Source organism: Vespa crabro, chromosome 11 (genome assembly GCF_910589235.1).
Source record: "Vespa crabro chromosome 11, iyVesCrab1.2, whole genome shotgun sequence".
Lineage (NCBI taxonomy): Eukaryota > Metazoa > Arthropoda > Insecta > Hymenoptera > Vespidae > Vespa > Vespa crabro.
The window spans coordinates 7,254,255-7,266,371 of record NC_060965.1 but is presented as its reverse complement, the minus strand read 5'-3'; the positions used below and the strand labels follow the sequence as shown (position 1 = coordinate 7,266,371).

Here is a 12,117-nt window from a genome sequence, read left to right as displayed (position 1 = left end):
AGGTAGGTAACGAAAAGATCGTTTAAAATTTAGCGCGGTTCGAATGTCGGCTATACGTCATCGTTTCGACTACTCCATAGTACTAACAGACGACGCGAGATGTCGATACGGGCGGGCACATCCGCAGAATCAAAAAAGACAGCTGGGAAGCGTAACATCACACATCGATTCGGTGGCCCTTCGGAGGTTGAAAAACTTTTTCGTAAGCGTGTCGAAGACCGGCGGGACCCCCGAACGAACGAACGGACGAACAAACGGACAGCACGAACCGTTAACGTCATCGTCAAGAAAACGTGTATTATTTGTATTGTATAGATCGAGAAACGTTGTTGTCGTCGTCCTCTCTCTCTCTCTACTTGCGTTTCGTGTTCGACGACGAGTCCAACGATCGCGGGAGGAACGAAAAGGACGAACGCAATAGGAGAGAGAAAACGAAAAGGACAAAAAGAAAAAAGAAAGAAAGTAAAAGAGAAAAAGAAAGAAAGAGAAAGAGAAAAAGAAAGAATGAGATAGAAAAAGATAAATATATAAAGCGAGAGAGAGAGAGAGAGAGAGAGGGAGAGAGAGAGAAAGAGCGATAAAAAAGATTTTAGTGTGATTCACGAAGAAAATAAAAAGATAACTAAAAGTGTTGATGGTAATAGTGAACGATGATAATAGTGACGGTTTTTCGAAAGCCGGCTTGAAGGACGAGGACGACGAGGGTGGCAGTGGCAGTGGCAGTGTCGAATGAAAATTTAAAAAAATAACAAAAAAGAAGAAAATAAAGGAGCCATGTGCCGATAAGAAGAAAAAGAAGAAGAAGAAGAAAGCAGTGAACGCAAGCGTCGATGTTATGCGATCTTTCTTACCGTCACGAAGAGCAGACACGAGCCTATTCGTTCAACCCTCTTTTCAAGGCTCCACCGACGACGAGCCACGTCGCCGAGGGAAGCTATCCTGCATGTTACTGCTGCCGTGGAGGTCACTGCATTGCGGTCAGTACAACGAACTTTGACACCGTTCTTTCTCGACTCTTTTACACCCTTGACACACGAGATCCATCGTGTTTCTTTATCATATACATACCTATACATATAGTAAAACCGTTTTTACTAAACGAATATATATATATATATATATATATATATATATATATGTATGCATGTATATATATTCTTTTATTTTTCTTTCTCATTTTCTCTCTCTATCTCTCTCCTTTACATATAGACACACACACACACGCGCGCACTATCTTCCGTTTTTTTCAGTCTTTCTTTTTTTTTCCGGCCAAACGATATGACCCTCATAGGGTTTGTTACCTTCTCAACGAGTGGCAGGACTATCGCGTGCACTTTTCAAAGAAGACACTTTCTTTAGAATTCGCTATGGTCTTCAAAAATGTATGTACATATGTGATTCTAGGAATCTATTGTCAGTTTCGTCGTTTTACTACGAAATAATGCGAAGTGTTGCAAAAGTTATTACATAGGATTTTCGATGCATTCCATGGAAATATTTCGAGTGCATTCGATTCGTTCGTTTCTTTCCTCCCTTCTTCCTTCCTTTTCTTCCCTTCCTCCCTCTATCTTTTTTCTCCTTTTCTTTCTTCTTTTTTTTGTCCTCTTTTCGCGTTTTAGGAATACGACGACGAGATCATTAACTAACGTTAATAATCGTCCATTCGATCGTTAGTTAAAAAACGAGGATAGTTGATTGGACGTTTCGAATTTTGTCGTCGATATCTGCAGTCATATGTTTCCCCCTTCCTCCCCCTCTCGATCTTTTCCTTTTTCTTTTTTTTGTTCGTTCTACGCAATTGACACACACACACACATACGTAGAGAGAGAGAGAGAGAGAGAGAGAGAGAGAGAGAGAGAGAGAGAGAGAGAAATGAATAATACGATTTTAAACGAATGAAAGAATCCTTGTTGGATTTTTAAACGTTTTGCGAGGATAGAGAAAAGAGAGCAAGCGTAATGTATGTATATATGTCTTTAAGAGAGAGGGTAAATGAATGTATGTGTGTGAAGGAGAGAAAGAGAGAGAGAGAGAGAGAATCGGTAATGATCAAATCGCGAAAATTTGATTAAAATAATAGATAATTCGATTTAGAGTACTTAGAGCGGGACAAAGTAGGAGAAAAAAGGGGACACTAGGAAGTCGGGTGGGGAAGGGTATAGAGGATCATACATACAACGAAATGATTAATGTTTGTAAAATGGTTTCTAAAATACATGCGTACGTGCATAAGCGATCCAACGATATTAAAATTAATTTTTCATTCGTTGAGATACGCGCTTAGTACGATTGATATTTGAATATTTGAGATATTTTCATTCGCAATACGTAAACCTGATCTACGTATTAGATATATGTATATATCTATGTAATGTAATTTTATATGGGTATGTGTGTGTTTTAAAAGACTCAACTGTGTATAACTTGGTTGATTGTACTTAATAGAAATAATTTTTAAGTTCGATATTAAATGAATTATAGAAAAAAAGAGAGATTAAAGAAACACAGTAAATGTGATCATTTGTATTTAACGGGTTCAATTTAGTAGAGAATTATTTAAAAAAATATGTAATACGTTAAAACGGTTACCTTGTGCTTTAAAATAAATAAATTCGTCCTTTAAAATGATAAATATTTAGAATTAAACATATATATATATTTATTTATTTATTTATTTATGTATTTATTTATTTATTTTAAATAAAAAATATTGCGTCGGGAAACTCTTGTTTATCCGTAGGTGTGCTAAAAAGAATTTTTTTCTGCAATAAAGTATTAAAAAGAGTACGTTAAATAAATATTTTTATTTTAAATGAAAAATATATTAATATTATATTTCGATAATGTGAAATAAATTTTAAAAGTTAAAAAATAATTATTTAAACATTAATTTAAATATAAAAGTTATTTATAAAAATTTGGACATGAGTATTATCAAGGTTTTGCAGATCGTATTTGAAACTACGTGTTTACATATTTCCAATATGTAATATTTAAAAAATGAAAAACTCAAATTAAATGATATTTAAAAGCATATATAAATTATTTTAATATTTCTAAAATATATTAAAAAATATTTAAAGAATATACTTGCAGTATATTATTTTTATTGCATGATCAACGTTTTCGTTTTGTATCAATTTCTAAATTCTTTACTTTTAAAGGTGAATTAATATATTTAAATCTTAATTTTTTAAGCTGTTTATATATTTTTATAGAGATTACAAATGTATTGTATATTTATTTATTTAAGTATACAAATATGATATAAAAAGAATATTCTAATATCATTTTTTTTTTTAAATATTGTTAAAATTTGTTTAGATATTTAAAAAATTCAATTCATTGTGCATTTATTTATTTATTAATTTTTTTTTAATGCTATAGTAATTTTTTTATTTCAGATTTATAAAAATGCTTGCAATAAATGCACATTTAAATTCTTCTCGTATTTAATTTGAACAATTATGAAACTCGTTATTAAAAGAAGTATCTGAATAAAGGGGTTAGAATAACGAGCAAATCGTGAAACACATATACGAAGAAAAATACATACATACATGTATATTTCGAAATTACTCGATCTTTTATTAATCCTACTTGATAAATTTTATATGCCATTGTACATGCTATACATATACACATATATATACGTACATATATATATATATATATATATATATATATATATATATTCCAATAGCAAACTTAACAAATCTTTAATTTATTAATTGAAGAGGATAAGTTACCATGTTAAGAAGATTTAACTTTTTTCGTGATAAAAAATAAGTAAATAATTTTTTTACTCCTATTAAAAAATATTATATTTTCTAATTTTTCAGTTCTGAATTCAATAATTTATCCAAAGTTTCTTATCTCCATTCATTTTTATTTGAAATAAATTTTTCACATTCACATTAACCCATCGATAATCTCCACGGTTAATGGGTTAAATTAAGTACAAGTGATCACGTTATTCTGGTGCTCGTTATTCTAATCTCACTTTTTTCTTTTCTTTTTCTTCTTTTTAGGCATTCCTTTGAATAACGAGTTACAAAATTCATTGAATTAAGTGCAGTTAATCACGTTATATTGTCATTATCTTAATCTCTTTTTCAAATCTACTTTTTTTGTTCTATTTTTTAATAATGAATGTTACATCTTACGGTCGTAGTAAGTATTATATGAAGGGAATTGAAGATTTTCAAAATGAAACTTGTGTGATACAGATGGATGAAGATTTTCATTTATACGTGTGAGTGTTAATATCGAGATGTTATTAGCACGGAAAGATCAATTCAATCTTTTCAGTATTATATTTCTTATTTATTATCGAAGGATTCTTTGTTCACGAAAGTGGGAGTAAATAAATGTAAGTGGAAGTGATATTAGGAGTACTGGGACCTGAGATATTAGGACAACTGGAGTTAAGGGAATATGTTTTGTGTATATACATTTATATACATATATATATATGTATATATACACATACATACATATATATATATACATGCATATATATATATATACAACATACACACATATGCGTGCACAAACACACGCACATGCACAATTATATAATCTATCTCTTTTTACTATACAATAACAACAACAACAATAACAATAATAATAATAAACATTGGTGTGAGTGATGGAATGAAACTTAATGAGTTTAAAAATTGTTTAAATTGAATTCATACATACATACATACATATATATATATATATACACACACACACGCACGCACGCACACACGTGTATTTTTGTATGTGCCGACGATGTACGTAAAGCATGAGAGTGCATGTTTACAATTGAAACTAGTAATTGCTGATATTAAGTACTTCCTTTTATTTTAAAGCCGCGATTTATATTTCCCGATAGAAAAGGATTAGTTTCGAAAAATCGAGAACAAAAGGAAAAGTAAAAGCAAAAGCAAAGGTAAAGGCGGTCCAGTATTCGATGTCCGTCCGAATCACAACGCGACTCGTTTCCGTCCACGCTTCAGTTCCTTGGTTGGTAGTTCGGCTCACTTCGGCTCGATTCGGAACTGAAGTCCGATTGTTCTCTCGACGCATCCTCGGAATATTTATCATCCGTGTGCCGTTGTAAGAGGTGGACTAGGACGAGGAGGATTGAAGAGGATGAAAAGGATGAGGAGGAGAAGGAGGAGCTGGTGGAGGAGGTGGAGTTGGTGGAGGTGGTGATGGAGGTGTAGGAGAAGGAGGAGAAAAGGGAGGAAAGGAAGAATCATGGGGTACACGCGGTCCTTCTCTCTCACATCTTTAATAACGGGGAAAGCCGTGCGCGCGAGCGCTCGTATTGATTTTGGGAGTAGTATAAGGTGTCGGCACCGTGGCAAGCCGTTTCCAACTCGTGCCGATGGAGATTAATGAAAAGGCGCGTCCTGACTTTTCCACCGTTTCGTGCATTCGAAATGCACTGGAAACGCAAAAGCTTTCTCTCTCTCTCTCTCTCTCTCTCTCTCTCTCTCTCTCTCTCTCTCTCTCTCTCTCTCTCTCTCTCTCTCTCTCTCTCTCTTACACTCTTACTGCCTGCTGTGTATTTATGTGTCCTTTTTCTCTCTTTATCTCTTTGCTGTTCCTGTCTGCTGTTTCTCTCTTTTTATCTCTCTCTTTCTTTCCCAATCTCTATCTATCTCTATCTCTATTTCTCTACCTCTCTCTCTCTCTCTCCCTCTGTATATATATATATATATATATATATATATATATGTATGTATGTATATATGTATGTATGTTTTTTCTCTTTTTCTCTATCTACATCTACTACGTACTTCTCTCTATCTCTGTTTCTCCTTTTTTCTCTCTCTCTATATATATATCTTGCTAGTCGGTTGCTCTTTCATTCGCGGTATACACTTCTTCCCCTCTTACGGATAAACGCGGAATCGCGAACGTTGGATCTTTCGAATGGCTATTCGTGGCCATTCGTAATCCCGTAATACCATTGAGGTAAAGTCCCACGACGTGCCTTTGGATCTCTCCTTCCTTCCTTCCTTCCTTCCTTCCTTCCTTCCTTCTTTCCTTCTTTGCTTGCTTGCTTACTTGCTTGCTTGTTTACCCGATATATCTATCTTTCTCTCTCGTTCGCTTGTTCATTCGCTTTCTTGTTCATTCGTTCGTTCATTTGCTCTTTCGTTCGTTCGTTCACTTGGGGAGAGAGTTCAAAGGTGTAATAGAACGTTTCTATAATTATCTGCGTGCTGATGACGATCCACGACCCTTCTCCTTTGATTTTCTTTCCCTTTCCTCGCATGTTTTCTCTCTCTCTCTCTCTGTCTCACTGATTCCCTCTTTCTCTCTCTCTCTCTCCCTCTCTCTCTCTCCCTATGTTACATACGTTTTAACCCTTAAAGGCTATCATGGGTGAAATATCGCTTCAAGAAAGTTACTTGCGATCAGTGTGACAATTAACTTTCATCATTTTCATCCGATATTAGATAATAACGGAAAGCTTTTTAATCGCATTTTTTAATTGCATTTGCTTTTCTCCTCGCTCTCTTATCGGGTTTTCTTTTTAGTCTCTCTTTTTTTCTTTTAATTTTAAATAAAAGATAATACGTTGGGTTGAAATTTTATTCATAATATCTATATGAACGTAATTCTTTTTATATGACAATTTTTTATGGATTTAGAACTTTATGGATTATGAAACTTATATTACATTTATTTCCATTTGCGGAATATACTGTATACATATCGCACACATATCAAACTGAAAGCGCGTGAATATTTCGGTTATTTTTAATAATTAAAAAACGAATTTCTGAAAATAAGAAAAAGAAAATATATGTATGATTCGAAAAGACTGATATTATAGTGGTGATGGGGATGGGTGGTAGGAGGAGATGAAAGCGGATGAAAAATTTTACCTTCAAAGTCGTATTTTGTAAAATATGGAGGTCATCGATATTTCTTTAAATGAAATCTTATAATTTTGTCTGAAAGTTATATATAAAGGAAAGTTATATATAAACCAGGTCGAGACAAGTTGAATACATTCTAAATTTATCCCATTGTGATCATTGTGAACAAAAATATAATCTTTCAAAGAGTTTATCGATATACTAGTTATAATATTATTTGTTAATCCTTTTGTTACGGTGATATTTAATACACAGCACATTATAACAGATAGATATTTATAGTATAGTGAATTGTCAAGAATTCATCAAGACTATACATTATATTCGTATAACATATTTATACAAGATTTTTATACAATATATATATTATATATAGTACAACGTAATCGCATAAGTTATGTATAATATAAGGAGTGATTATAAATTAAGGATTAGTTGAATGTCTCGTTTGTTAGGAGTAATACAAAAGAAAATATATATTAAGAAAAGTTTCATGATTTCATATGTCACATATTTTATACGAAATAACATAACCGTCTTCTGATTAAAACAGAAGTTGGATGATTTTTAATATTTCTTGTGCAACATTCTGCATTTTGTTTTAATTAATTATATATTTTAATCAATTATTTTCAAAAAGTTCAAAAAGTTATTAAACAGAGTACTGGCCTAAAATCAATAATTAACGTGAAAATTAAAAAAAAATTAACTTTCTAATTTTATTAGTTTATAATTAAAAATTATAAATTGTTAATTAAATAACAATTTATAATTTTTAATTTAAGTGTTATAAAATGTACAAAGAAATATGATTATAATGATGTTGATCGTACATACAAAATAATGGTAGATCAATTAACAGCCTTAGTAAAATAGTAAGTAAATTTATCATAAGATTGTTTTGTATGTTTTTAATTTTTTCATAACCTTTTAAGATTGTTTATATTTTATAATCTACTATTGATCTACTACTTTGATCATATAACTATGTACGTTATTATTGATTAATTATGGGCTGTAAATGTTTAATAATTTTTTCAAAGATAATTGATTAAAATATCTGATTAATTAGAAAAATATAAAGTGTTCCATAAGATAAAGCAAAACTTTCGGATTAATCGGAATTCGGATATTTTATTTCAAACTCTTACAAATATATGACCTCATGAAAACGTGGAACTTTTCTTAATATATTTTTTTCCTATTGCTCCTTACAAATGATATATTCAATTAGCCCTTAATTAATAATTAATCTGTATTGTATGATATATTCGTATAATGTATTCATATTTATATTCATATCCGTATAAGTTAATCATACACTTTATATCCTATTATAAAATTGCATTGTGATATCTGGTTCGAATAAGATCCCTCGAGATCAAATACCAGATTTAGGGTTATTATTTAATAGGGACTATTAAGCTTCGTCGATTCGTAAAAAGTTGAGATTTTATTTAGACAAAGTACAGAGTTTGAGTCATTGCAATTGTAATGTTTTTGCTTTTGGTGTAGCAATAATGTTTTATAAATTGTAGATTATCGCAGCTCGACTAATCAAAGAGAAGTAGGAAAATAGGATGACAAATTAATATCCAAAGATTTAAAGATTTGAAGATTATAGTTTGAGTATTACGTGAGATTAGGAATATTTTTGAAAAGTGCATCGGTAAAGAGAAAAAAAAGAATAAAGTAAAGTAACAAAAAAGGACACGCATAACAACATTAACTACTTGTGTTGACAATTTCTAAGCAATTGAGCGTGACAAACGCGTTAAAATAAATTTAACATATATATCAACATTTAAAATTATTTCTACAAAGGTCTTAGACTGATTACGTGCATTTTAATACATAGCATTAATTTTAATAAGTATAGATATATCACTAACGTATTAAAAGAAGTATTTAAAAATATATCATTTCATAAAATATTATTGATATTATCAATTAAAGCCTTCTATATATTTTTGTAAATAGTATAAACAATTCTGAATGGGCAAAACAAGGAAAAAATATTTTTTTTCTCATGTTTTCAGATCGATCCAAAAATATTAATGGTTTTAACATATCAAATAAAATTAATTTGATAAAATACACGATAAAATTAATTTATTAAAAAAAAAAATATATAAATCGCAACCTTCGCTAGGTGCGATTTATTTCTTTTCCTTTTCTTCTTTTTTCCTTTTTTTTTTGATTTATATGATACAGTTAATGATGTCAAACGACGTCACACGCACCATGGCAACGTAAATAATTTCGCCAATTGACGTTATCCGTAGAGAATGTATTAAAACTATTTAATTAAAAAATATTTATATATATATATATATGTACATATATGTATACATATGTTTATATGTATAGTTAATACATAAGCTTTATAGCCTTAATCATATTTTGGTCCTTACCATGGTCAATTGTTCGAAACTTTCTTACTATGCACAAAATACTTATAATACGATTAGATAAAAATTTAATACGATAAGAAGATATTATTATCAAACGTCATATCAAGATGTCATATATGAACACATAATTTATATATTATTTTTATGCCAATCAATGATGAGTCGCTCACTTGCCAAATTGATTAACTCCATAAAATAAAAAATGTAGAAATGTGATGAAATAATATAAATTGCTTTTTAAAATTCCTTTTAAAATATGAAATCAAATAAACATTGTAGAGCAATGCAGACGTAGCTTTCATCTAACGGCATATAAAATGAATAAGATAGAATAGTCTTAGAATAATCGTTATTAATATTACAATTTTTGCGTAATTAAGGGAGTTAATCGATTTGGCAAGTGAACAAAAATAATAACGTCAAATTCAGTCTTAAAATTTTTTTTTTATTTCAGAGAAAATCCATTATTATATATTTTTTATTAAAGATTTTTCGAAAAAATAAATAATAACTGTTCGGTTACTATTACAATTATTATTATTAGTTTATTTAGATTGATTCATCAACAACATAAATGATGTCTTCTTCGTCAGTTATATTTGAGGTCCTATCATGTCTTGATTCTTAAATTTTTATAATAATCATAGGAGAAATGAATTTCAAAAGGTTCATCATATATTTCCTCTTTTCTTTTGTTACAGTTCTACATTTTAGGATATAACAATGACTAGTCTACATCCTTCAGATCTAGTGATCTTCCTGCTGCAGAGATTTCCTTATAATGCCTCTAAATCTTCGTTAAAATTACATTTGAATTGTACGACGTGGAATTTAGATCTTTCTAATTTTATCTAGCGCATTTTAAGCCAATTTATTGGTATCTCTATAATTGTTACTTTTCTGTTAATGCTGGTATTTTGTTGAGAAAAAATCCTTATAAGTCATTTGAATTACTTTAAATACACTACTAGATAATTTATCGTTAGTCATTGAAGTCTTGCTGCTATGTTTGAATTGCATTATTGCAACGATTTAATTAGAATACCGAACTGATCAAATTGGCTCCTGAAATAAATTATTTTTTATTCGATAACAAAAAAAATTTTATCATTTAATGGTATAAAATAACGGAAATTTATTATGAATATAAAAAGTGAGAATTCCATCAAGTGCTTTAATACTTGAATTTAAAAAAATTCAAAAAGTGGAGTTAATCGATTTGGCTTGTGAACGGTTCATATAGCATAACATTCATTCCCATTGTTAATTATTAATTTTTTTTAAATTGTCGTTACGTATAGGGTCATATTTAATATTAATTTACTTTTCGTTATGTTACTTATTTAATTTCTTTTTTTTCTTTCTTTATTTTCTCTTTTTCTTTTTTTTCTTTTTTTTCTTTTTTTTTTCTTTTTTTTTCCTTTTTTCTTTTTTTTCTTTCTGTTTCCGACTTAAACCTTTAACCATCATCTTCGTACTCGCTTTCTTCCTCGCATCGTTGATTCACCGTGACGGCAACTCGATAACAATATTTCGCCAATCGATAGAGCCGGCCTTCGGGGAACAAAAGCTGAGGGCGTCCTTTAAGGGCCACTTCGAACGACGTCGACGTCGTTTCAAATTTAGAAGCGCGACCGGTCGGAGTTTAACGATAAAGCCGCTTTGATTTCGAAAAGCTACCACGAGAAGAAAGGAACATGGAATGTATGGAAAGAAAACAAATAAAGAAAAAAAGAGATAAAAACAAACAAACAGGAGAGAGAGAGAGAAAGAGAGGGAGAGAGAAAGAGAAAGAGTGGAAGAGAGAGAGAGAGAGAGAGAGAGAGAGAGAGAGAGAGAGAGAGTCCGCTTGTTACGTGATTCGGTATAAACCGTGCACTGTCGACAAAAAGAATTAACAAATTTCTTTGATGAAAAAAAAAAAAATAGATCAAACTAGAAGAACGTTTTAAGTTAAGCAAATAAGATAAAAAGAAAAGGAAAAAAAAATAAATGAATAAAAGAGAAAAGGAACAAGAAAAGAAAAAGAAATTGTATCGTCTTTTTTTTTGATATGTTTTGCTAGATACCCCATTTTGTAGTTAAATCATACATGTACATACATACATACATATATACATATATATATAACATATATGTACATATATATATATATATATATATATATATATATATATATATATATGTACATACATATGTACGTTAATTCTCTCTTTCGTTTGACCAGATCGATTGGTCAGCTCGAATATACATACGATATATAAAGTTGGATAAACTTGTATATAGTATATATAGTAACGCTTTACGTAACTATTCGTAACTTTTTCCATCCTTCCTTCTTTCCTTTCTTTTTTTTTTGCTTTCTATTATTATTTTTATTTTATTTTATTTTATTTTATTTTATTTTTTCTTTTCTTCTTTTTTCTTTTTTCCTTCTTTCTTTTACTTTTCTCGTAGTACTCACAGCTCTATGGGCTAAGAATTAATTGGCCAGTCGATATAGCGAATATCCGATGCGGAGCGAAGTAACTGAAGTACTTCTCGATAAAAGTCTGCCGCAGTCTCTCTCTCTCTCTCTCTCTCTCTCTCTCTCTCTCTCTCTTTCTATCTCTCTCTCTTTCTCTCTTTTTTTTCCTCTCTCCTTCTCCCCTTCTCTTGCTTCCTATCCCTCTTTCTTTCTTTCTTTCATCGGGTCCCCTTACGATCGACGTCGATCTTTCTCGTTCGACGAGAGAGCCACGATCGATCGGTCTTTTCTCGAGATGTAAAGCCAACGTATACAGGGTGACCTCGGTTACACTTTATAAGCTCGATC

General features: G+C 30.6%; 1 protein-coding gene across 1 annotated transcript in view; it reads left to right on the top strand.

Moving 5' to 3' along the window:
- The first annotated feature begins 42 nt into the window (after positions 1–42).
- Positions 43–12,117, top strand: part of LOC124427910 (semaphorin-1A) — a 324,222-nt gene continuing 312,147 nt past the window's right edge. Inside the window, exon 1 of the mRNA XM_046971339.1 lies at positions 43–977. The gene's annotated coding sequence lies outside the window, so the exon portion shown is untranslated. The remainder of the gene's footprint in view (positions 978–12,117) is intronic.